Consider the following 23895-nt stretch of genomic DNA (forward strand, 5'->3'; position numbering starts at 1 on the left):
CTTTATCAGATACAAAGTAATGACAGAGAAGTCGCGCGGTCGATGAAACGTCTCTATGCCGTGCCATCGGAAAAGCTGTGGGTTTGGATGGTTTGGCTTACCAGCGTCGGCGAGGTGGAGCCCGACGAGTGGCACAAACGGCTGCATTGATCTGATTGTGAGGATAGCCGAGCCTCCGCAAATGGCCGCGAACGACGTCCCGGAAGGCACGAAGATTGAATCCGTTGTAAGTAGCAATGGTATTTCGCTACGTCCGATACTTGCGGGGGATGTATCGAACGTTGCGCTTTACATTAGCCGGATTGTTCCTATAATACCGGAACAGCACCGAGTAATTCTAATACCATTACGCTGCATTAACGGATCGATAGTTACCTGGAGTCAATTTAAATCTCCGATGAAACAGGACCCTATGGAAAAATTAATCAAAAAGTAATGTTTTTTTGTACCATTTATACTTTCAAAGCTTACAACGTCCGAAACTTTGATTCTCAGTATTAAGAACTCAAATAGTCGGTCTGGGCGAAGTTTTATTGTTAGACTAATTTTTCGTTAAGAAAACTTTTTACGCGATATTCGAGAAGTTAGGTCTAATAGCTTTCATTGTCCTGAATACATTATACTTTTCGTGTATCTTAGATATTGTTGTAATGTGTGTGTTGATATAACCAGACAACCGTGTAATAAGAAAATGTATGTAGCGCAATATATGGAAGTTGACCGTGTCGGGCATATTATTTTATGGTTTACGAGAGATTCCGCATGCACATGCATCATGCCACGTCACATGAGTGCATAGCACGTTGCGTTTAAATCATTTGGCCGTACAAGCCCGAAAGAATAATACTCTGAATCTCAACAACGCTCATTGCTTTCTCATTTTGAAATCGGCTAAACTTGAGAGTTTTCCATGCAGCAGAGAAAAATGAATCAAATATAAACGATACATATACATAGAATGCCCATTGACGGAATAAAACACATTGGATTCAAATTAGATAATTTTGATTAAAAAAATATCAATATAAAAAACGTAATTATAAATAGTTATCGAGTACTTTTACGCTGTTTTTTTAATAAAAAAATAAAATATACTTTTAATACGTTTTTTATATGAAAGTAATTCATAATATGATTACGCCATCGAGAACATGCTAAAATATCACCAAAATTTAATACTTATCCTAAATAAATGGTATTGTGACTAGTATCTGGTACAGTTTCACATTGTAATTTTCTATTGAATTACGGAACAGGGCTTTGGGCATTGAATCATCTGAAATTTCCGTTTATTGTTTCAATAACGCTGACCGTCAATTTTAGGATTTGTAAAAAGCAATATCTCGTGATGCTAAATCATAGATTATTCTAGATACTGCATGTCTTCTTTCAACGTACATATAATAAAAATCGAGCTTATCCTCAATTAATCTCTTGCGTCGAAGTTTTTCTTGCAATCGTTACACACACTGTGTGTGTACAAACGACGGATTTTTAGAGAGCAGTATATCTTATACGATCCTTCGACCGACCAATCCGACAGAATCTGATAAATTCGACGATAATCGGCCTTTTCATTAAGGACGACATATTTATGGCCATGGTCCAAAATGCGTACAGCTACAAATGACTTAAATGTAAAAATAAAAAAAGTTATTAATCCGCGAATTGCGGTGCGGTTCTAAGAAAAGAAACGCTGATGTATTTGAAGATTTAGGTCAAAAATGATATTTGATATAGGAACGATATTTGCTGCCAATATTTGAAGACGTTGTTTGCGAAAGTGTATAAACCATGCAATTGTTAAAATTGCAGTATGTTATATTTTAATGTCTACTGATCTGCATTCTGTGACTTAACATTGATTTCTTCGGGGAATAACATAATGCAAACTCTAACAATATTTCGTTTATTCTTTACAAATATTTCTTCGAGGGACGATAATATTCCAAGTACCATTTATTCGCTTCGTTTCTCTCCAAATCTGCTATTTGAGAATTCATGATCTTTAAGGCAGAATTGCTTATCTTTCGTTTCGTAGGTAGATAAACATCAAATTCCTTAATAATGTGATGTCGGCCGAAGAGGAAAAGAGTATCTCATAAATTCTTAACTACACAAAGATATTTGCATACAATATTATGCACCTTTACTATATGTCAAAATCGCAATAAATAATCGTAGTGAAGATTTAAAACGTTTAAAGTTATGCACATACATATAAGAAGAACTAACAAGACAAAATTATACTTTTAACCAAATTCCTGGCGCGTGTAATGTGATGCGATTATTAGGTTAAAAAATTTGATATTTTTAACGTAATCCAAAGCCGTACATTGTTTCCAACGCCATAAGTCACACACGCATTCACGGCTTTCATGTTATACTAAATAGATTTTACGTGGCTTTACAGAGGGGATTTCCAGGCGAAGTATGTGGTAGCCGGCTAATATGTATATGATGAGATTTTATGTGTTTAATGAAATATCAAAGTTTTGTGTTTGAAAGCCGACTAAAATGTGACGCAAATACTTGCACGTGTTTAGTCAAGATTGCGATTGTTATTAAAAGCGTTATTTTCGAAACAAAATTCTTTTTCAATAAATATTAAATATTACAGCAAGAATAGATGCGTCATGTTAATACCGCATTTTGATTTCTAAAAAATCTGACCCAAAGAATGTATCTTGATTAAACAATCTCTTTTATTGTAATATTAGATATTACAACAAAAAATTTATGTCTCTCAATTACCAAAAGAAAATCTTGTCACCGCTCTCGAAGAAGCCGAAATTATCAACCACCGCCTAACGACGTTTCATAAAAAATGGAAGTATCGTTGAAGATACGAGCTGACGGATCAGAAGCAACGACAGTTGAGACAAGCGTGAATGAAAGGTCATCGACGTCACAGCAACTCGCAGCAGAACAGATACCGTGAGCGCTGGTAAATCTCTTTGAAATACGTGTGAAACCACGAGATTATTTCGTCAGTCTTTTCATGTAGTCCTGCTGTGCCGGGAATAGATGATGAGTTTCACAGCTTGAAGTAAAATGACTGAGAAGGGACAAAGCATATCTGACTTCGTCCCTTTTCCGTCTATTTATGTACAGAGACAAACGTTATTTGACCAAAGAAAGTGGAAATATTAATTTAAAAACGACCGAAATTAAAAATTGGAGACTCCGGGGAGTCTTGATAAAGCGAAGTAAATTGTAAAAATGTAACGCCCTTCCCACGGACTTAAAGCGGTTACTCGCCTTAAATTCAAGTTGACAATTTTTGGTAGAATGTGCAGACGTCTTTACATCTCACGCTGCAACTGAAACATTCTTGAAACGCATTATTGCGCGAAGCCTGACATGGTTGGGATCCCGAAACTTCATATTCATCAGCTCGCCTACAGATCCGTTCGTAGCTGCTGCGCTTAATCTGGCGCACCACCTGACGGACGGATTGCATGTGACGTTTCGCGGCGTATTTCATTTCACCTGTGCGAGTCGGGTGTACGGCAATATCTATACAATGGGACCTTCAGCATTGTCTGCAGGAATATTGGCTTTTGTTGAAGGGAGGACAGGTCGAGATGCAGGAGATGAGACCACGGCGGTGACGGCAGCCGCAAGCGAAACGGCAAAGGAGACCGCAGCGGCGGCTAGGCCAATAAGAGCAAGGTGGCAGCGTTTGAGGCGGATCAAACGGAAACGATTTGGGTAGCTTTATCCGAGGGATCGCGTTCACGCAATTCTCATGCAGCAACGTAATCCGGCGGAGCGGCGCGTCTCACAGAAGGATGCTCGAAGGGCTCTCTAGTCACTCGCTCGCCTTTACTTTGTTCCGATATGACGCGGTGATTTTTCGACATCAGCGTGACGCTTTTTAGACGAACAAAACCACAACAGCCGAAAAGACAATTTCGAGGATAAATTAGATTGCACTGAATTATAATATACCATTACATTTCTAATTCTATCGCGTACAACATTATTCACTGGGATCATTATATGAGCAAATGTACTTATTTGATTAATTTTGTACTTTAGACAGGTCGATTGAAATAACACGATCGTTCGATTCACACAGGTTCTTGATGTACCAACGGACAAGGTGAAAAGGATCGAGCTCTTAAAGAATTTTACATCAGGCCACCTTATACAGATCTCATTACAAGTATTGGAAAGAGATCTGTATAAAGTATACGGCTGATCAAGTAGCTATCTCATAAAATATTTTCTTTTAATCTTATGATGTAAGGGGAGATCTATTAATTTCGGTAAGCACAGTTCTTTATTGCTCGCTCATTATGGGGATACAGAAACTTTCTCAGAGATATCGGATTATATTACTTAGTTTTGCCGCACTTGCTGGCGGAAAAGGCGAAACGAAAAGATTAATGCTTTGAAGAAACGTAATATTAAATTATACGAACAATATAATAACGTGGAAATAAATAAAAATCAAGTATCACGGCAATATGATATAATGTCTAGCACACGATAGAATAAAGTTCTAAGGAAAAGTTACTTTCAGCCTCGTTATAATATAATTTATCTTACAGTCTTACATCGCGTTACATGGCATTTTAGTTCCGCCGTTCTTTCTATTCGTCAGTTTCGCATCGCTGCATTATTTATTAGCGTTGCCGTACAATCCATATTACCGTTATCGCGATTTTCGTTCTTTCACGGGCCGCGAAGGAAATCGCCGGCAGAAAGGTGATGACCACGGCGAAAATTCACGGGCGACAGCGAATCGTCGGTGGATGCGACGGATTCGCAGTCTGCTCAATATTCAATGAGGCAAGCTGAAAGCGCCCGCGCCGTCGCTCACTCGATAGAAGGGACGATATGTCTGCACCGGCGGCGCGGCGCCTGCCAGCGCGCGGTAACGCCGCGCCGTTGTCGAACCGGATTGATCCCCGAACGACGGATGCACTTGGGCGGGATACCGCCGGAGTGCCGATAGCATTATCGAATGATCAATCTAAAGTAGTCGAGCCCTTCACCGAGGTGGTGACAGACGAAACGGGGACTGAATCTCCCATTGCGTAACCGAATGCCATCGCGTTTCTGCCTACAAAACCAGACGCGACGCAATCCGGTAACGACGCCGAAGACGTTCGCAATGAGACCGCGACCGTCTCGATACCGTCGTCCGAGACATTGCGACGTCATTAATGCAAACTGCTATTTGTGAAAAGGATATTGCTCGAAAAATACGCGCCGATAGTCCATACGATGGGAAATGCTGTACGAAATATTTACAAACCACAGCCCACAGATTTTGATGAAACTCGATATCTCTGCAGAGGCAATGTAAATAAGTCTAACGTGTTTTTTTTTTCGTTTCTACTCAATGTATATATGCTGTCGGAAATGGAAAAAGAATCTCTGTTTTACAAAGAAGTATAACGGAAACACAAAAATAATCTGAATATTACTATGCGAAAACCCTGAGCCTTTAGTCAGGTAATAAAAGTAGATCAAGACTAAAGAGAGAATCTTTGAAACGTTTAATAGAAGTCATTTTGCAAGATAGATTCGTAGGTCGATTCAATCAATGCGTGATTAAACTGCCAGTGTACTATCAATCACTTACGGTTAGATGTTGAATGGGAAATCAGATCGCGGTAATGCCACGCGAATGGTATCGAAGATCGAAAATACCTTGAAATTTTACTATGCGATTTCGGGATATAGATATACGAAATTGATGTTGACAGTGACACAGACAGTGGTCAACGTTAGAACGCGGCGACGAACACTCGAATAGCATTACGGCAATCAATCAGACCGCTATTAGCTTGCGGCAATCAATCGTTACGTTTGATAGCACCACTTTACCGGCTATGCAGAAGTAAAACTAAGTTTCTGCTACCGCAATCCATCCATCGGCTGTTTAAATGTCAATGGCGTAGCATGCACTAATTGCAAAGTGAAAAGACAGTCGATGTGAACGGCTTTTCGCCGTTAAACGGATGCAAGGGCATGTTCGAGTGTCTTTTTTACTTAAACGCGAAATATACATAAAACACAGGACATAAATATTTTATTATATTTACATTTCCTCGCAGAGCGAAATTTATTTTCCAGCTTTACGCATGCAATTTTTTTGAAATTTATGTTGTCATATTGCAAATCACATTTTTTACGGTCATATTATCTCACGTGCTGTTTTCACAGAGAGATAAATATGCAGATGGGGATTATATGCCAGCGGTTGCGTAGCCTGTCTACGCTGTTTTGATACTTGCAAACACGATTCCATTGAAAATGGCAAATTGTTCTCAATCGCTAGACTAGAAAATGATAGACAGTGTCAATTTATCATCGTCTCCGCTTACATTAGTGTAACAATGAGTGTAACATGTTTATTGAGTATTCAGATTTCATCGGTGAAACGTTGGACCGATATCGAGCTTAGAGATTAATGATTTGTTCGTAATACGCTTAACGAAACGCGATCAGCTCGCGAAATTATTGTTTAGAGTTTACCTAAATTATCTACACAGCAACCTGCAAGCTGTTTCGATCGGAAAGCTATAGTATACATATCTGTATTGAAAATTTTTCTATTGCAAAATACATTGGTCGCAACTATATTAGTATTCTATCAAAGATTTCAAAGATAATGTTAATTTTAATCTTTACTATAAAACCGTTTATTGCGGTTGTTATCATAAATAACACAATAATATACATAATTGCATATTTTGTATTATTATAATGGTTGTGTATTAGTGTGTAAAGTATTAACAGGTATGCGCATTTAATTGTACTAAAAAGCATTTGTAAAACATGAAGCGGCCAAAAAGTTAGGGAATATAGCAGGATTTAAAGTAATCCATATTTCTTCTATCTGAGGATATAATTCGATATGGAAACAGCATATAGCAATTCAGCACAATAACGAGAAGGTAATATTACCGGATCTTCGGTATTTTCGCCAATCGCAAATATCTTTACTTTAATCTGACCGATAAACTCGACAAAAGTGGAGAATCCCGCTTATAAGAAGCTTATCAAGATGCATTTCTGCTGATAACGCATTTCTCTTACGAAAAAATAAAAATAAAAATAGAAATGTTGCCAACAATGCATAAACGAGCGTGACCTGTGTTCTATTTATTCTTGCGACAGATAATTTAGCGGTTAAATAAAATATGGGCGGTATACGAAGTAACTTTCGCGTAAGCGCAATAATCCCTACAGAAGCGGCGGCATTAAAGTGACTTCGCGAAGTCGAACTACGCGTTGCAAGAATGTCGGCTGCAATCTCTGTCGTGTATATCCGTGTAATCCGTCGCAGTGCGGAGTACGAGACTCACGGCGCATACTTAAATTATGGCAGCCGGCTATCAACATGCTTTCGCAGCAAAATATGTGAACGTTACGTAGCAGTGATAAAGGACGTGGCAGTGGCCAAATCCAACCGCGCCATTAGTTTCCTTCGCGAAAAGCAGCAACGGACATATATATACTACTGCTCGGTGAAATCAAAATCCTCTCTCTGAAAGAGCTCTTAGTTTAAATCTCCATATTTTAGAAGTTTATCACGCTTCTTTTAAAGTTTCTACGTTCGTTCACTAAGATTTATCTATTCTGTTTGACGGTTACGTTTCTCTTTATCAGTAGAATAGCTTGTGATTTGTCAGACGATGCGATCCTTAATCGAAAGGATATTTAGTTCTTCCGTAAAATTGCGGATATATTTTCTTCAATCTTACGGAGAAATATATGTACGGTGATTGTCGATTGAGCAACTTGATGCTTCTCGATGATTTATCTGTATGTCGATAAGACTCGCTCGCATGGACCACAGATTCCCGAGCCGCAGTACACAAGTCGGACGTTTATCTTTCACATAAACGACGAGCTTGCATTTACGTATGGTAATTCTAATTTGGAACAATGCTTTTCTAAACTATACTTCGTTTAACATCTGTCTATAATACGGCAGTTTACAGTTTCACATGATTTTTGTTTCCGTCTAAAGCAAATAAAAATATAGCAAAGTGGCGTTGAGCACATTCTCCAATTACTAAATTATAGAAATTATTATTTTTCTCGGAATGTTTACTTTCTAAAAATAAAATACAATTAAGATTTTTATAATTTTCTTCCTCTCCCCCTTAATAAATGTTTTCGCAAAAAATAAATATATCTAATATTAAAATATAAAATCTGTAACATTATGTTATATGTTATGTCAGCACGTTAAAGATTATAAATTAATATAAAATTTTATATTTTAATTTTTATTCCTATAATATCTGTTTTTATTCCTATATCTATATAATATCTGTTACCGAAAGATTATATCACAAGCAATCTAGTTCTTCTTCAGAGGAAGTTATCCGACTAAAATAACATGTTATTACGAGAAGAAGCTCGGAAAGACATGCGAACTGACAGTATATTTCGATCCACGTAATTTCTTATAAAATCCGTAGTCCGTAGTTTCGATATATTTCAATCATACCTTGTTGTCAGATGCAGGTATCAGAGAACGGCTGACAAAGGAACGCCGACTTTCATCGGACGGGCAGTATGCTACTTTCCACAACGATGGAAGAGATACGGGAAGATAGGGGGAACGCGCCTCAATAATCTATACGCTTCGTGTACGCGAAAGGCCCATCGTATATCATTTCAGATAACCGTACTGAACATGTGTAACGACCAAAACCGGCGGCCGGCAGTAAGTGGGTGTAAATAATGCAGTCAGCCGTCCGGCCGTCCGCAACGTGACGCGTTTGTCACTGAGGGAACCTTACCTTTTTCAACGTGCCTGTATTCCACGTCGACGCCACATCTGCGGTTTACATTTATTTTGTATGACTTTATCTTTTATTATAAATAAAAGAGCTGCACGTGTATACATGCGCTGTATTCCCTTACCGAAGTCCCCAGCCACTTTCCATCTATGAATTTCTTGACCACTCTAAACTTCCGTGTTGTAAAAATGTTGAGAGAGATCACGATTCGTCATGAATCTTTAATCTTTCACGAAATTATAAATGTCTTGGTACTAATCTTCAAATTGCAAATTTATCAAAGTTTACTTGACATTAAATAGAAAACGCATAAGATCGATTCCAGATTAATTAAAAAATTTATCAATAAAAATAAAATGGCTTCGTAATTTCGCGGGAATACCGTTGCGTTTCTACTGCAAACGTATTTTTACACGTTGAAAGATTGTTACAATGTAATAATTCGATATTAATATGGAAATCTAATATAACACGAGAACTACCGAGGAACCGGGCGACCTACGTTAAGCTTCATCGGTTCTGAGTATCGTGTAACAGCGCCGGAGCGTCCCATAATGACTTGCAATTATTAACATTCAGCTCGAATTTTGAGACGTCTTCAGCCCTCATTTGCTGGTTAATGAATTTAATCTACCGTCGAGTAAAATGTCCAGAGATGGTAGTTTCTTAGGAACTCGTTGGAGACGGAGAAAGTATCGCGAGGTAGGAGCAGAAAATGAAAAGATAAATACATAATTATTTAATGCGTCCTGTGCTCCTCGCAAAGAATTTTACATAATAAACAGTTGATTGCTCCCTCTCGAGTACTTGCAAATATAATGGATAAATAATGATCTAATACAAGCGATCTAAAATCGATAAAAGATCAAACTATCCAGTGATTCAATAAGAGAGTGATAATTGCAGTAAATTTAGTGAAACAAAAAGAAAGAAGTAGCGAGATAAATTTACGTACGATATGAAAACGGCCGAAATGGAAAGAAGATAGAGCGTGGAAAAGTTTTTCCGCGAATTGAATTTATTAACTGAACAAGTACGGGACATGAATACTAATCCACCGTCCGGTTGTATTTTGCATCGTAAGTTAGACATGACACAGCTAGTATGCCAGAGATGAAGCTAGAAACTAGATACGCGGCGAAACTGCTTCTGTTATCACACCATTACAACGTGTATTCGAAATTATAGTCGCGATTTTTATACAAAACAATTTAATTCTCTAGAGCATAATTATACAAGTGTAACTAATTAATACGAGTAAAAATTCTCCTTCTTTTACCTTCATTATAAAATTATAAAGATCTATGTCGAGCGAAATTTCATAATTTGTAAAATAAAAAATATCTTACTTAAGATTTCAAAAGCATCCCTGATGACACATTTTATAACAGGAAAATTGCGTTATGACAATTTTTTCACCTGGATTTATGTAAAAATTCTCCAAAGTAGGTTACGTTATGCTGAATTATTTAATCAGTGAAGATAGCGCGTTGTAGGACGAATCCCTTGGTCATTCATACAAACTTAGCGGCTGAACGACCTGTCAGAGATCTTGAGATGTCATGAAGAAAACTCCCTGCGAATGGCTGGCATAGCATGATGTTCCACTTAGATGAGATATTCACCTGGGGTTAGAAATGGTATCGCCGGAGCTCTCTGTATAAAAATCGATCTTAGCATTTTCCACTACCTTTCCCGTTACGTAAAACCATGACTAATAAATTGATTTTAATATAAAAAATAATAATTTAAGAGAGAAGGAGAGTTTTTTTTGTAAATTCTTCACGCTATTTTTCCTTATAAAATTTTTAAAACTTTTTAAACTTTTTAAAAAATTTTTAACTAAAGGTTTAGTCTAAGATACAACGCGCATAAGCTTTTATGTTCAGGATAGCATTATCCTTAACTTTTATGAATATTAGCGCATCAGAAGAAAATCCTCCATTATGTAGAATTGATCAAATGTAGAATAGATCAAATATAGAACGTAATGATTCCAAGGATCATCTCGTTGGAGCGTTGTTGATAGCAAATAACCGACTGGTACATCATTATAGAGGCGCCTTGGATATATAGCAAGCAAGCTATCTAAATTATTAGCACAAGTACTGGCAAATATTGACCTATACTCACTACCGGTTTAGCATCTCTTCGACATGTGGCTTGATCGTTACCTGCGGGATATGTCTCTAGCGGAGATGGTGCGGTTTCGCTTATACCGAGAGACCGCGGCACTGCACACTGGCGGAATCGATAACATCCGTGAACGGGTTCCTGTACATAGGTTCTTCGATATTTGCGCATTTAATTGCCGTCATGAACTTTGCCCGGTTATCGCCATCGGCGTGGGATTAACCGCCCTTTATTATTATCTAACCTTTAAATTTTACACGCAAATATTGTTGATAGCATGAAATTCTAATCCAAAAACGATATTATGCTCAATATTTTTGATATTGCTTAGTTAATTATGTAACAAATTAATGTAAAATATACAATAAAGTTTTTACATTAATATACATATATGTATGTATGTAGAAAGTATTTTTATTAGAACTAAAATAATCATGCACTTGTAATTTATTCATCATTTAACAAGACTCTTTATTTATTAATCTCGCCATTCCACAATGACTGGCTAGCGATAATTTTAATGAAAAAATTTCATTAGTGCAACTCAAAAGCAAAAGCTCAACGTTGAATGAATGTTAATGACATAATTTTCATTAGATGCATAATCTGCACGGAAAAGTTAAAAAGTGCTCAAAATCTCATTCGCCGCGATTTGGATCTCCTAATTTGAGGAGAAATTAATCTAAATTTAAATCTCTCGGGTGTTTTAATCCTGCCTGAAATGTTCACCGAAGCGCAGATTCTCGCTTAAACTGCGCATGGAATATATCATTTTTTCTCTCCAATCGCGATAGATTACTTTGTAGTAAATTATAAAAATTGTCCAACCGCTCTTTTTTTCCATCGTCTGATATTTCGTGCGAAGCAGCTGGCACGATCGATTTCAAGGCAATTTTCTAATACGGCCATAAATCAATTTTAGATACGATAGAATTTCAATAACACTCATGTAATCGTCGTATCTGTATTAAATTTATCCTCAATATTGGGTTGATGGTGGCTTCAAACAATTTTTGCTAAATTCCTATCTGGATAAAGGTGAGGCAATAATGTTTTTTTTTAAATATCATGAGATATTATTCGATACGGTTTGACATATCGCATATCACAAATACGTACTCAAATATCTTTGCTATTTTGCACTCTGTTATATAAAGATACGCATAGCGCTTTTTACGATTAAAATTGAACTTTTTTCAAAGAAATCGTACAATATACATATATACACACACTTAGGTGCACTGTTTTATATTTTAAATTCCCTCTAACTTTTTAACTCATACTTTTCATTCAATTAATTTACATAGGTCACTTCTACAAACGATACATATGCATTGCTATGTTATATAGTGAATTCTCTGATCAGGAGAGCTTCACTAACGAGGAGATATCCCCTAGCAGACTATATTCCAATCTCAAAGTTACGAAACGTGTTCTTTCGTGCTAAAATATGAATACCGCGGCACTGGTGCTTTTACAACACAGATTTCGAAAACTTTGGTTCGTTAATTTCGTTCAAGCAGTTTCGCGTCGCCACCGCTAAAATGAGAGTGGAATATTTTAAGTGAATAACTCCCTAATAGTTTGAATCGCACGCGCTGTATTTGCGACGTAGCTGCTAAATAATCTGAATGCCATGGTACAGAACTTTTCCGCGGTAATAACATTCATCTTCGCGTTTAATTAATAATGTTCTTTATCGCGATTAACACTTTGTCGCAATGCTTTCATTACGTACCGATAGCTATTTATTTATTGACATTATCACATTAAACGCACTGCAGCAATATACAGAGACCTATACTAATTACATAATTAAAATAATGGTACGGCCAGTTATCGAGCAGTGTTTACCATTTATGAACTGCCCGGTCAATATTGTGAAACGTTACCTATCGCATTGTTTGCGTCATGAATGAGAAGAGTATAGTGTATATGGAAATTATATAATATTGATTATCGTGGCCATCGATAATGCCGTCGCGTATAAATGTTAATATAATTAATGTTTTGTCATTTTATCATAATTAATATCTTGAATTAATCATTTTTCAAAGAGTTGTTTTTTGTAGTTTAAAAAAAAGCAATGGAATTTGTGTTAAGTCTCTTCATATTCCTTGTATCTTTTGTATAATAAAACCATACCTATAAAATTTATAGAATTAATTATCATCTTATATATAAGATAAATTTTTTAATTGTCGCACTTTTCTTGACAAATCGAAACGCAATGGTTCCCGATTGTATCGAGTGCAACAAAAACTGCAATTCAGGAAAAAGACTGCTTTCCAACTTATGATTTGATTCTTTTGTGACACAACAATACGAAATAAATAAGCCCATGCGAGAATAATGCGAGCACGAAGAATGGTCAGAAGAATAAAAGTTTTTGCGTTTTATTATAAAGCGAGATTTTTCACGAAAGCTGAGGCGTATAACGAGATCTAGATTACACCTAGTTGATAGGAGATATAAAGGTGATCAACTTCAATCAGTAAATTAATTCTTGTTTTAAGCAGTGATAATAATATATAATATATAATTATATTCGTTCGCTGGTTCGGACAAGAAAAGTGATAGGAAGTAATCGTGTAAAACAGTGAATGGTAATCGCTTACGAGAAACTAGAATGCACTTGTAAAGATTGCGTTATAAATCACATAGAAATGCAGGTAGGTTACAGATATCTGAAGTTATGGCCTTTCCCGATGAGAAAACTGGATAATAGCGCGATACAATCCTAAACGATTGGGCTATATTTCAAGGTTTATCCTCATTTGGCAGGCTTCTCTATCCGCTGGTTATCGGAAGGTGCACGATATGCAAGCGTCATGATTGCGAGCTTCATTAAAAAGTTGCGAATCGGAACTATCGGAAGCACAAAAATATTCAATAGCGCGGTTAATTGATGAGCGGTCGATGTGTGCAATAAGAGCGATACGATGTCTATACCCTCGAGTATCGACAGCGAAAATTTTTTAACGATGTTCCCTCGTGATGTTATTTTTCGAAATTGAAGAAAACTCTCCAACTTCGTTATTATTACAGCTAGGTAGGTCAAGGCGATTTTAGCGATACGAGCTATCGAAGTATTACGTTGATGCATTTCGGGAAATTCGTCTCGATCGCTCTTCCTGCAGTTACCACATAAAAAATGCAGCGCGCAATTTAGTAAAATAAATACCTCCGTCAAGTCCGATAGATTCTCATGAATATCATTATTTATCGAATATATACAGAAATGTGTATGTGTTAGTATAACAATAATGTTAAATACGTATATATATATATATGTATATTAAATAAATGTTGGAAACTATGTAAGGTTGGAAAATATGTAAAATAAAAATAAAAATAAAAACTTTCGCGCATTATTTACCGCGCTTGGTTCTTAGTTAGCACGTTTTCTATATTCGTGGATTTCCATTGGAGCTTATACTTCGAATTTTAAATAAATGTGTTATAATTAGTCAAATGCAACAGAGAGTACGCTTATTTATATAATTTATTTATATACTGATACAAATAATTGAAAATGGGTAGAATCTAAACCGCAGCAAGCGTGAAATTCGTGACTTTTTAATAAATGGTTTAAGGGTGCGAAATTACTGGCTAACAGACAGAGTAGGGTCGGACGAGCTTTAACTGCCATACTCGTTAGCTGGGTGCTGAGTTTGAAATAAATAAGTGCAATTTATTAAGACACTACGAACGAGGGTTTCGCACGCTCTGACTACGGTCAGATTCTGCACATTTCCAACCTCTAGGGTTTAAGGGCGTCACAATCGATAATTCTTTTAGCCTTAAATGCGTTAAAGAATTTGTCTTACTGTGTCGAATTACGTTCATCGTCCAATTTTCTAGTAAATCATTATGTCATATTAAAAAAACGCGAAAACAAATTGAGATGGAAAGACCTACTCTGTAATGATTGATGATGCTTAAGCTTTTAATTTCAGGTAAAAATCCTTGTTTGTCAATGTCTAGAGTACTTGAAAAATTACAACTACAAATTTCAGATTAAATTTATCGATTATGTCTTATATATAGAATAATCCAAATTCCTGGAAACTAACAGCTTTATTCCGCTTATGAATCATTTCGCTAAATGGGGCGGGTCGCCAGGATAACATGAATTTTGCTTCGTAAATTCGAACAGACGATAGTTTACTACGTAAACTATCGTTGCATTATTATTAATCGCCATATGGACATAAGTACTCCAGAATGCCACGAAGGAAGTTCACGTTATCTAGAGTTCCAGACCAAGACTAGCTCAAGTTCGCGAACGTAATTCATGCCAATTAGAGTTGGCTTATCCGTTCCGGTGTCTCGATCTTCTTGGAATACCGTAATCGCGTGGACTGTGTGTCTCCAAAGAAGAATCAAATCCGAGTTGCACTCTATTTAAATTCGCTTCTCGCGATGAACAAATTGCTTCGACATCACGCTTGGAAGTAAGTTCTCTCCGATTCATTTCGAATCTGAAAGTTACAATGTTATAATACTGTCGAGATTGGTCGACTTTCTCTCAACATGATCAGCTATTGTATATTCTGAAAGTAAGATTTTGAATTTTCCATTCCAACTTATATTTATCTTAACCAATGTTTGACTTTATTCGAGCAAATTTTCATATAGTCTATTCGCGCCATGTTCTATAATGAAGTTCCTTGATCAATCTTTTATAGTCAAAGCTTTCTTAACAAAATCATTTCAAAAACTAACATTAAATATGTACTTAATACGTACATACAAAATGTTGAATTTTTAAATATTTATGCAAAGACACGACTATATATGCTAAATTATATCAAACTCATGTTATCTCGCGTATAGAAAGATTTTTTAGCGGTCATATCCTGATTTTGCATTATCTCCTAGAGTTTCTCACCGTGGGTGAGAGACCAGGGGGCTGAACTAATTTAAAAACTTGGAAGTCTCTATGAATAATTTCGAGAGAGGGACTATGCGAGAGGATCAGGCTAAATCCTGCGTTTGTCGAGGAACGCTTAAACTGCTGAACGTACGGAAATTCCCACGCGCGTATGAGCCACCAACGCAGAGGGAGAGAACCGTGTATGTAGCATATACCGTAATTTACCTCCCACCTATAAAATCCGTATTGTTCACCTCTCGTTTTCGACATTATGATTTCGACGACGACGTTGTTTTCGCCGTTTTTACGCTTCGTCCGACTGTTTTGATATTGGCGTGTGCACCTATACTGTTCTTAGACCTCGGTCGTGCGTCGCTTTTCGCGTCCCTCGAGAGTTACCTCGCGCGATCCAATAATAAACGAACAAATCCATTTTTCTCTTAATCCTTCGCAGCCACGTGCTGACCCTTTGCCAATGCCGTACTCGATCAATTGGCCATTAAAAAGCAGGACCATCTTTCATCCTGTACGACTTCTTTCTCTTGAAAGCGTATACCCTTGGGATCAAAAGCTCTGAACCGGCAATGTGAACGATTCGATTTCTTCCGATAGCCGATCTATTTTTCTATTTGTCTATAAATATCACGCACACGTCTAAAATTACATTATGATACTTTATATCTCCTATAGGAGACCTTTTACGAGAAGTTGAAAAATGTTACTACATGTTACCAAAACGATTATTAATAAAAATAGACGTAGAAATAAGCAATTTTTTTTACGTTTCTCTTACAACTAATCATAAATTAATATAATTCTCTCATTCTCTCTTCATCGATTTATTATTATTTAAAATTCTCTCTTTCTTTTTCTATCACGATGGATCAATCCATATTAGATTTTCGCGAAATCCCTGTCGCGTTAAAGTCGGATAAAGCGACCCGCACGTAGAATCCTCGGTGTCAATGCCCTAAATTCTGCGGATGGATGCGACGACCGTAAAGAGGAAAAGGAAGCGTGGAGCTTTCGCGCCGCTTGCCTCCGGCTCGTGTTAATGTACACAGCTGTTACTTACGGACGTTATGCGAATTGCATTCGTAATATAGCGAGCTGCGAAAATCGCGAACGATCGTGAGACGCGATTTGTCAGCGTAATTAAGAACAACTACGCAAAGCGTGAAAATAAATGTCGATTTCGTCGACTTGGTTGTGCCGCGGCGCCCGCGCCGGCGCCGTGCCGACTCACCGCGGTATTAAGACGACTATTCCAGCGAACTCCCGTTTTGCTCGCTCTTAATACCGTGTCGGATTATCGGCGATGTATTTTAGAAACAACCCAATTACGAACCTATTAAAACTTAATTGCGCCGAGAGATAACGGCGTAGCATTAATGAATCCCAAATAGAAGTATTAATGCGGCTTTTACATATAAACACTTGCATCGTCGATTTTCCCGACGGTCCAAACATCGACCAAAAAAGTTTCTCGTATTCGCGATTTGAGAGAAATGCAAATGGTTTCGTATATGCGAACCGCTGCATTTTTGCCGACCTTCTTATTTGCATTTACAGTGCATTGCCGCGCTTAAACGCGAAGCATACGTGCATACACGTAGGCCAAGCCTTCCGCACGTGCTCTAATTTTCCAGCGAGTCATTGAATCGCTCGTGATTAACTCGTCGGCTAGCTTTTGCTTTAAACGTACAAGCCCATATTACCGGTTACTGCGTCCAGAGAATGTTTGCCTGTCCACATACACACACACACACACACACACACACACACACACACACACACACACACACACATTTTGCGAATCTGCGTTAAATTTGATGTAACAATGATGCGACTAATAAACACAGTTACAAAATAAATCCAAACATTATACAATAAAAACTATATATAGGTTTATTATTTAGTTATTAAATTTTTTATATTATTCTTTCTTTGTTACTATTATAGGATTATATTGTTTCAATTTATTATTATTAATTTTATTTTTATTAAGATGACGAATTTTGACGAATAACGTTTTACGTAATTATATTTTGTAGAATTGGATCGTTCAATCTACTTCCTAACACGTGAAATAATTCACAATGTATCTCGCAAAAATTGAAAAATTTAATCTGATTTTTCTGGGTCTTGCAGTCCTTAAACAGACGGGTATAAGGAACCGTGTTCTCGCTTTTTATTAGCTTAGCTCGGCCTGTCACGCAGAACTGACGTTCTGGTAACACGTGTCCTAACTTAAAGACAGCCGGAAACTTCTCTTATAGAAGTTGCGTCTATTGGAAGCTCTATCAGTCGCGAACGCACATTACGGCGAAGGAAGTTTCGCAATTCCGAGATTCCTCCGGCAAATCACAACAGCCTAAAGTCAACAAGTTACTCGTACTCGTGTTAAACGATGTTATTTATCGCAGTATTACTCACAGGGAATATTTCATAACTTTTAAACGCATGACAAGCATAATAAATTCATATTTTGTAATTATGAATAAATTGCGACATTATTTTTCATATCATTTTGATGTGCCCCCCCCCCCAACTATTTTAATTCCCTCTGGTATTACAGCATTATTCTCTCGTAACGCTGCAGATCGATAGCGCGAAGCAAGTAGCTCGAATAATGAGTAGATCGATTTATCTTGCGACAATGAATGAAATATCGGGAGTCTTTACAGTGTGTCGGACTATTTTTAGAATATTACTGGGTGGAGCTCGATCAGATGCATGGTCTGTTGCATGTGAATGCGCTTCCTATACGTTGAATATTCATGCAACAATCTGTAATTTGTGTCGAGCCAAAGGTCCGCACATACATTTGCAACCATCAACATAATTTTTCATCCAGCAATCCTCGAATGAAGCGATTTTTCCGAATCACGAAACTAATGAATTTTAATCATATCAAGCGACCTGCGTTCGTGCTGCTTGCTGCGCGATACATCTGATTGCAATCTTGCGTGTATGACAGAAAAATCTTTTATTAGAAGCTACGTAATTGCAATGCTTTGCAGCTTTTGATTAAACTGTCCGGATGCGATATAAAATGTTGGAAATAAAAAATAAAAACTAACAAGAACGTATATAACACGTCCAATTTGATTTTGTTCCTAGATTTTCCATAACTTCGGTTACGTTAAATCATTTTAATTCGGACTTTTGAATAGGACAGATTCCATATAGCTTGAGCATCTTTTGTGACGTAAATGTATCCTATTAAATAATAATTATATTCAACAAACGTGACCTCGGTTTCTAGCTAAAACCGTTCTAGCTAAAATGACATTAAAAGAAATAGATTAAAAACATTAACCCTCAATTTACTTCATGTAAATTCTATCTCAGCGTAATCTTAATTTCAGATTTAATTTGGGACTTCAAATTTAGGTAATATTGAAATTCGTATGTACTCAAATTCTCGCTAAACTCCCTGCAGTTTGATGCAAATTTTGCAGAACATCCGATGTCGCGCACACGTATGTACGCCCCTCACACAGCAAACGGCGTAAAAGCAAACGGCGTAAAGGCGAAATTATCGGGGAAAATGGTGTACATGTCGGATTGATAGAAGAACATTCTTAATACCCAAGGGTGTCGGAAACGCGCGCCGACACGAGAAATCTCTCAGGAGCGTCGACAATATCCCCGTTTTTCTCGCGGCGCTTCTTGCGCTCGTGCGCCCGGATCTCTCAGCTCGAATCTCATCCCGGGGAAATTAGTAGAACCGTGTGTTATCCTCCCGTCCGTGCTGTCGCCGAATCGAAACTGCGAAAAAGCATGCAGCTCGTCGTCTCGCCGCTGTCTGGCAACGTCGTCAACGGTGAGAAAACGATAATTACAAACGAATATACGATAATACGGTTATTGTAACGAACCGGGACCATTAATTTCCTAAAAGCTCGCCGCGCGCCAGCATTTGCTCGAACGGCGAGTCGCTGGAGGAAAAAAAACGAAGGAGACGACACGACGCAACGAAGGTGGTTGGTCGGTCAACGGATGGTCGGTTCAACGGGACGGAAAAAGGGAGTGCGAAACGGTAAGAGCCACCGCCGCACTAGGCTCCCCCGTTGAATTTCCTACTCTCTTGCCCATGCCCTCACCCTCTGGCCCTATCGATATCCGGTCGACCGATAGCGGCGTAACCGGCGAGGGTGCCGACCGGCATCCTAACGCCGCCGCCGCCGCCGCCGCCGCCACCGGCACGGACCAATGCCCAGCCGCGTTTAAACAGGGCAAATTTCGAACGCGGAGAGATATCGATAATACACTGTTATCCGCGTATCAAATCGATGAGGTCGAATTCAATGGCATTACTCTCTCGACATCTCACGCTCGCTCCATCGAGAAGCGACTGAAGCGCACTTGAAAATACGCCGTTTGCTCCCGCAATCGGCGTACCTCAATAAAAGACTTCTCTTGGCGTCGAGATCGTGACTTTGTTAGTGAATTATTCCGTTCCGATTACCCGGCCTGACCGTTCCTCGTGCAATGTACTAACCCGTAAGAGGATTTTGAATTAAGCCGTTATTTAATTTGCGATGAACTGGAAAAGCGATTTTGTCATATAAAAGTAATAGGGCCTTGATGGCAGACAGTTTCCATCGACACTTTTTGTTTCATCTTCTTCCCTCCTCTTCGTTTTTCTGTTATAAATCTATTCGCGTATGAATAGCGCAGTGACATAGCGTATTGGCTCACAAGCTAGGGTTTGCGACACAATTTCATGGTAAACGACAACACGTCTCTGATTGCTGGGAATAAAGAAAATTATGTAAAACTCTCGTGTATATATACTCGTATATATATAAATTCGATTCTAATATCCGCGTCGAATTTCTGTTGAATAAAATGGAAAGTCGTAAAAAATCTTTTAAATGAAAGCTAAGGGTTGCGAACCCCTGTGCACGTGAATATACCATTCTCTCTATATACCTTCTATTTCTATATGCGCTCAAAGAGCAAAATCGCCTACGAGAGCCCATATGGTGAAAGGATAGTAAAAGGATACTAAAACGCAGAATTCTAAGAATTCAGTGGATCAAAGAGAGCTTGTGTTCGAAAGAGAAAGCAAAATAGCCTCTGTTGGTTTTCGGGACAATGAATACGGGAAGAGTTGTTTTTGGGAGCCTGTTTTAAATATCTAGAGTTCCAATGGAAAGCACATACGTCCTGTAACTTTTCAAAACATACTTTTAAAGTTCAGTAAATCTAAATCCTGGTTTAGTTTACTAAAATCTAAATACTAATTTTTTTCATATTTAGGATAAGCGAAAGAGGACCGCTTTTAATAACGGTGTTAATATAATATTAACGTAAAAATTTTGCAAATAAAAGATTTACATATGTAACGATGTAGCGCACTTTCACAAAATATAAATTAATTCTGCATGAATCTCTGATTGCTATGTTTTTCAGCGCAAAGTTTGGGCCGCCTATTATCGCGCCGCTGATAGGAACTGCTTCTTCCGTTAAAGAGAAGATTTAAGAAGTTGCGAAGGAAGTTAATGCCATCACGTTATATATGTTACCAATCTCTATTGTCTTTCTTGCTTATAAGAAAAATCTTTTGTGCCCCATTTCGAGAATAAAACTTTCGTCTGGCGTGCATTAAAGGGAATCCTTTAGTATCGGCCAGAAGCAGATAAGAACGTCGGAATTTACGGCGTGTAAGCGACGTCACAGAGAGCGGCCGGTAAACTGTCGTCGTAATTATTCGAGAGGGTCGCGATTCAGACCAACATAAATATAACACTAGCTCGAGATTAACGATAGGCGAGTAATTGCACGCACACGGGATGAAATACTTTCAATCCTCGAAATAAGACGATAAATTTCGAAATATCGCGAAAAACGTAGTAATAAATCCTCAAGATTATATTTTCATTATTCTATTCACAAAATCCAAAAATAAATGCCATTGATTAATAAATTCTATAATATTGGTTTTTCAATCAATTACCTGATATTTATTTAATATCTGATATCCCTCACGTATCGGATTATATTACACACACATACACACACACATCTATACTGATATTTATTATTTTATTGTTTTTAGTTATCATATATCCTTCCTATATAGAAATTTATATTCTTTAGAACTTGAAAAATATCGTCACGTATATGTATCATTTTCCACTATTCAATAATAAGTCAAAAAAGAAAAAGGACGACGTTGATATGACGAAATTGGATTTAATAGCGAGTGCTCACGATCGCTCTTATAAGCCGTTCTCGTATAAGTACCGGAGACTCCTCTCGTAAACGCGCTCATTATTGAAAGCATGATGAACGCGTATCGCGAAAATATCATCAATGAGAAACGCCGATTCGAAAATCGAGTCGCACGGCCGTTGTCGTAGTTGTCGTCACGTCACCGTGCTTGGTCGTCGGAGATCAGTGATTTCTCGCGCGCGCGAGGGTGGCAAATCGAATCTCTGAGGACGTTCGCGCGATCAGAAGAAGATGGAAAAGCGAGGAAAAGTCGAAGGGCCGGGCTCGCCTGAGGGTATCGAGAGGTGAAGAAGTATAGAGAAAGCCAGCGGGTGAGGGAGAGAAAGAGGGTTGGAAGACTGGATGAGGGTTTGGGCGACGTGCGAGCGTACAAGGGGGATCCAGGGGGTAAGGTGGATCGTCGGAAGGGTGACGAACGGGGGAGGGTTGAATCGGCGCTTGCGTGGTACTCGGTCCTATCTACTTGTCAGCCAAGCAAAGCTGCCACCACCCCGGCGCTTTGCCTCTCTCTCTCTCTCTCTCTTTCTCGCGGCGCCGCGCTACTCGATAACAAACTCTACAGTACCAGTACTGGCACGGTACTCCGGACCACCGGATCGCCCACTGTCCGTCGCCGATCACCGGTGGGACATCGGTAACGCAAACGAACGAACGGACGAAAGAATCGCGATCCACGTGATGATTTTACGATCTCAGTTACGCGCGCAATAATTTGGGACTTACATGCTCGATTACGTAATTTTTCCCCCGTTATTTTCGCGAGAGAACGAGTGCACCGGTAAATCTTCCGACTCTCGCGTTTCTTCATCTTCCCTCCCCCCTCCATCCCTCTTCCAGAAAGATCCTCGTGAGATATGTCTTCGATCGGAGCGTGCGTTAAAACGCGCGTGTTGATTGATGCGATCTCGAAGATTGACTGAGACAACTTGGAAGTTTTATTCTTTTTCTTTCTAATTATCTTCACCTTTGTTCTTCCAATTTAAAACTGTTTGCGATCCACTAAATCTATATTTGTTTCTGAAAGTTTCTATAATCAATTTAAAAAATTTAATCGTGCTCGATACGTTTGTATATCTAGTTTACAAAATTAAAATCGTACCTTATTTTGTTGTTCGAGCAGATGAATGAAACTTTCAGTATGAATATGGGTTCAGTGGATGCAGGCGTTATTTGGCAGAACCAGGGTTAAATTTCCTACGGGCTGGTTTCACCAACGTCGATTAACGCAAACCGTGATTGACTGAGGGTCGATTCTAGTAACGTCGCTTAGGGCCCTGATATCGGTTAAGTCAATTTTCTCTCTCTCTCTCTCTCTCTCTCTATTCATATCGTAGATAGAACTATAATCTACAAAGAGATAGCCAATCGTTGAGCCAAGTTTACTCGACCTACATGATTGATGTAATTCGGCCCAACTCCATCTATGTTGCAAAGAGGGCTGAATGACATGATGATTAGCGCACTCGGGAAATATTCCCGTTGACATGCCTAGATTATATCTATATTACAACCGATACGATCTGCAGAAAAATAAAGGATCGACTAAATCACGGTCAGCGTTGATCAACGAGTCTGGGAAATTTGCTTTTTTGAGGTTGACTTTTGTTCGTTCCGAAAAAGACGGTCGACGGCATGGAGATCGTCCGTCCACTTTCCCGTTCTCTTTGTGCGCTGCTGGTTATGGTGTATAACTTGTTGCTCGCGGGCAAACGAACGTGCAGTGACCGCGGATTGCAATTTTACATCTTCGGACCGGTCGCCGATGGCAGATTGCCATGTCCGCTTTCGGAGATCCTTTTTTCTAGTTGCATTCCCCGTCTCCGTTCGAATCGGCGATAAAAATGAAGAGCGTTTGTTCCA

At 38.3% G+C, this 23895-nt stretch overlaps 1 protein-coding gene and 1 pseudogene across 4 annotated transcripts in view; both read left to right on the forward strand.

Moving 5' to 3' along the window:
• On the forward strand, window positions 1-7108 carry LOC139768752 (uncharacterized; annotated as a pseudogene).
• Window positions 7109-22579: 15471 nt separating this feature from the next.
• 5-ht1 (serotonin receptor) overlaps window positions 22580-23895 on the forward strand; it is a 114639-nt gene continuing 113323 nt past the window's right edge. For 3 of the 4 annotated variants that reach the window (XR_011717439.1, XM_071699434.1, XM_071699440.1), the window contains exon 1: window positions 22598-22813. The gene's annotated coding sequence lies outside the window, so the exon portion shown is untranslated. Of the gene's footprint in view, window positions 22814-23895 lie in introns of all 4 variants that reach the window. The other variant, XM_071699436.1, reaches the window with a different exon arrangement.

This window comes from Temnothorax nylanderi, unplaced genomic scaffold, assembly GCF_030848795.1.
Source record: "Temnothorax nylanderi isolate EJ_2023f unplaced genomic scaffold, tnyl_v1.0 TNYL_tig0018_pilon, whole genome shotgun sequence".
NCBI classification, from domain to species: domain Eukaryota; kingdom Metazoa; phylum Arthropoda; class Insecta; order Hymenoptera; family Formicidae; genus Temnothorax; species Temnothorax nylanderi.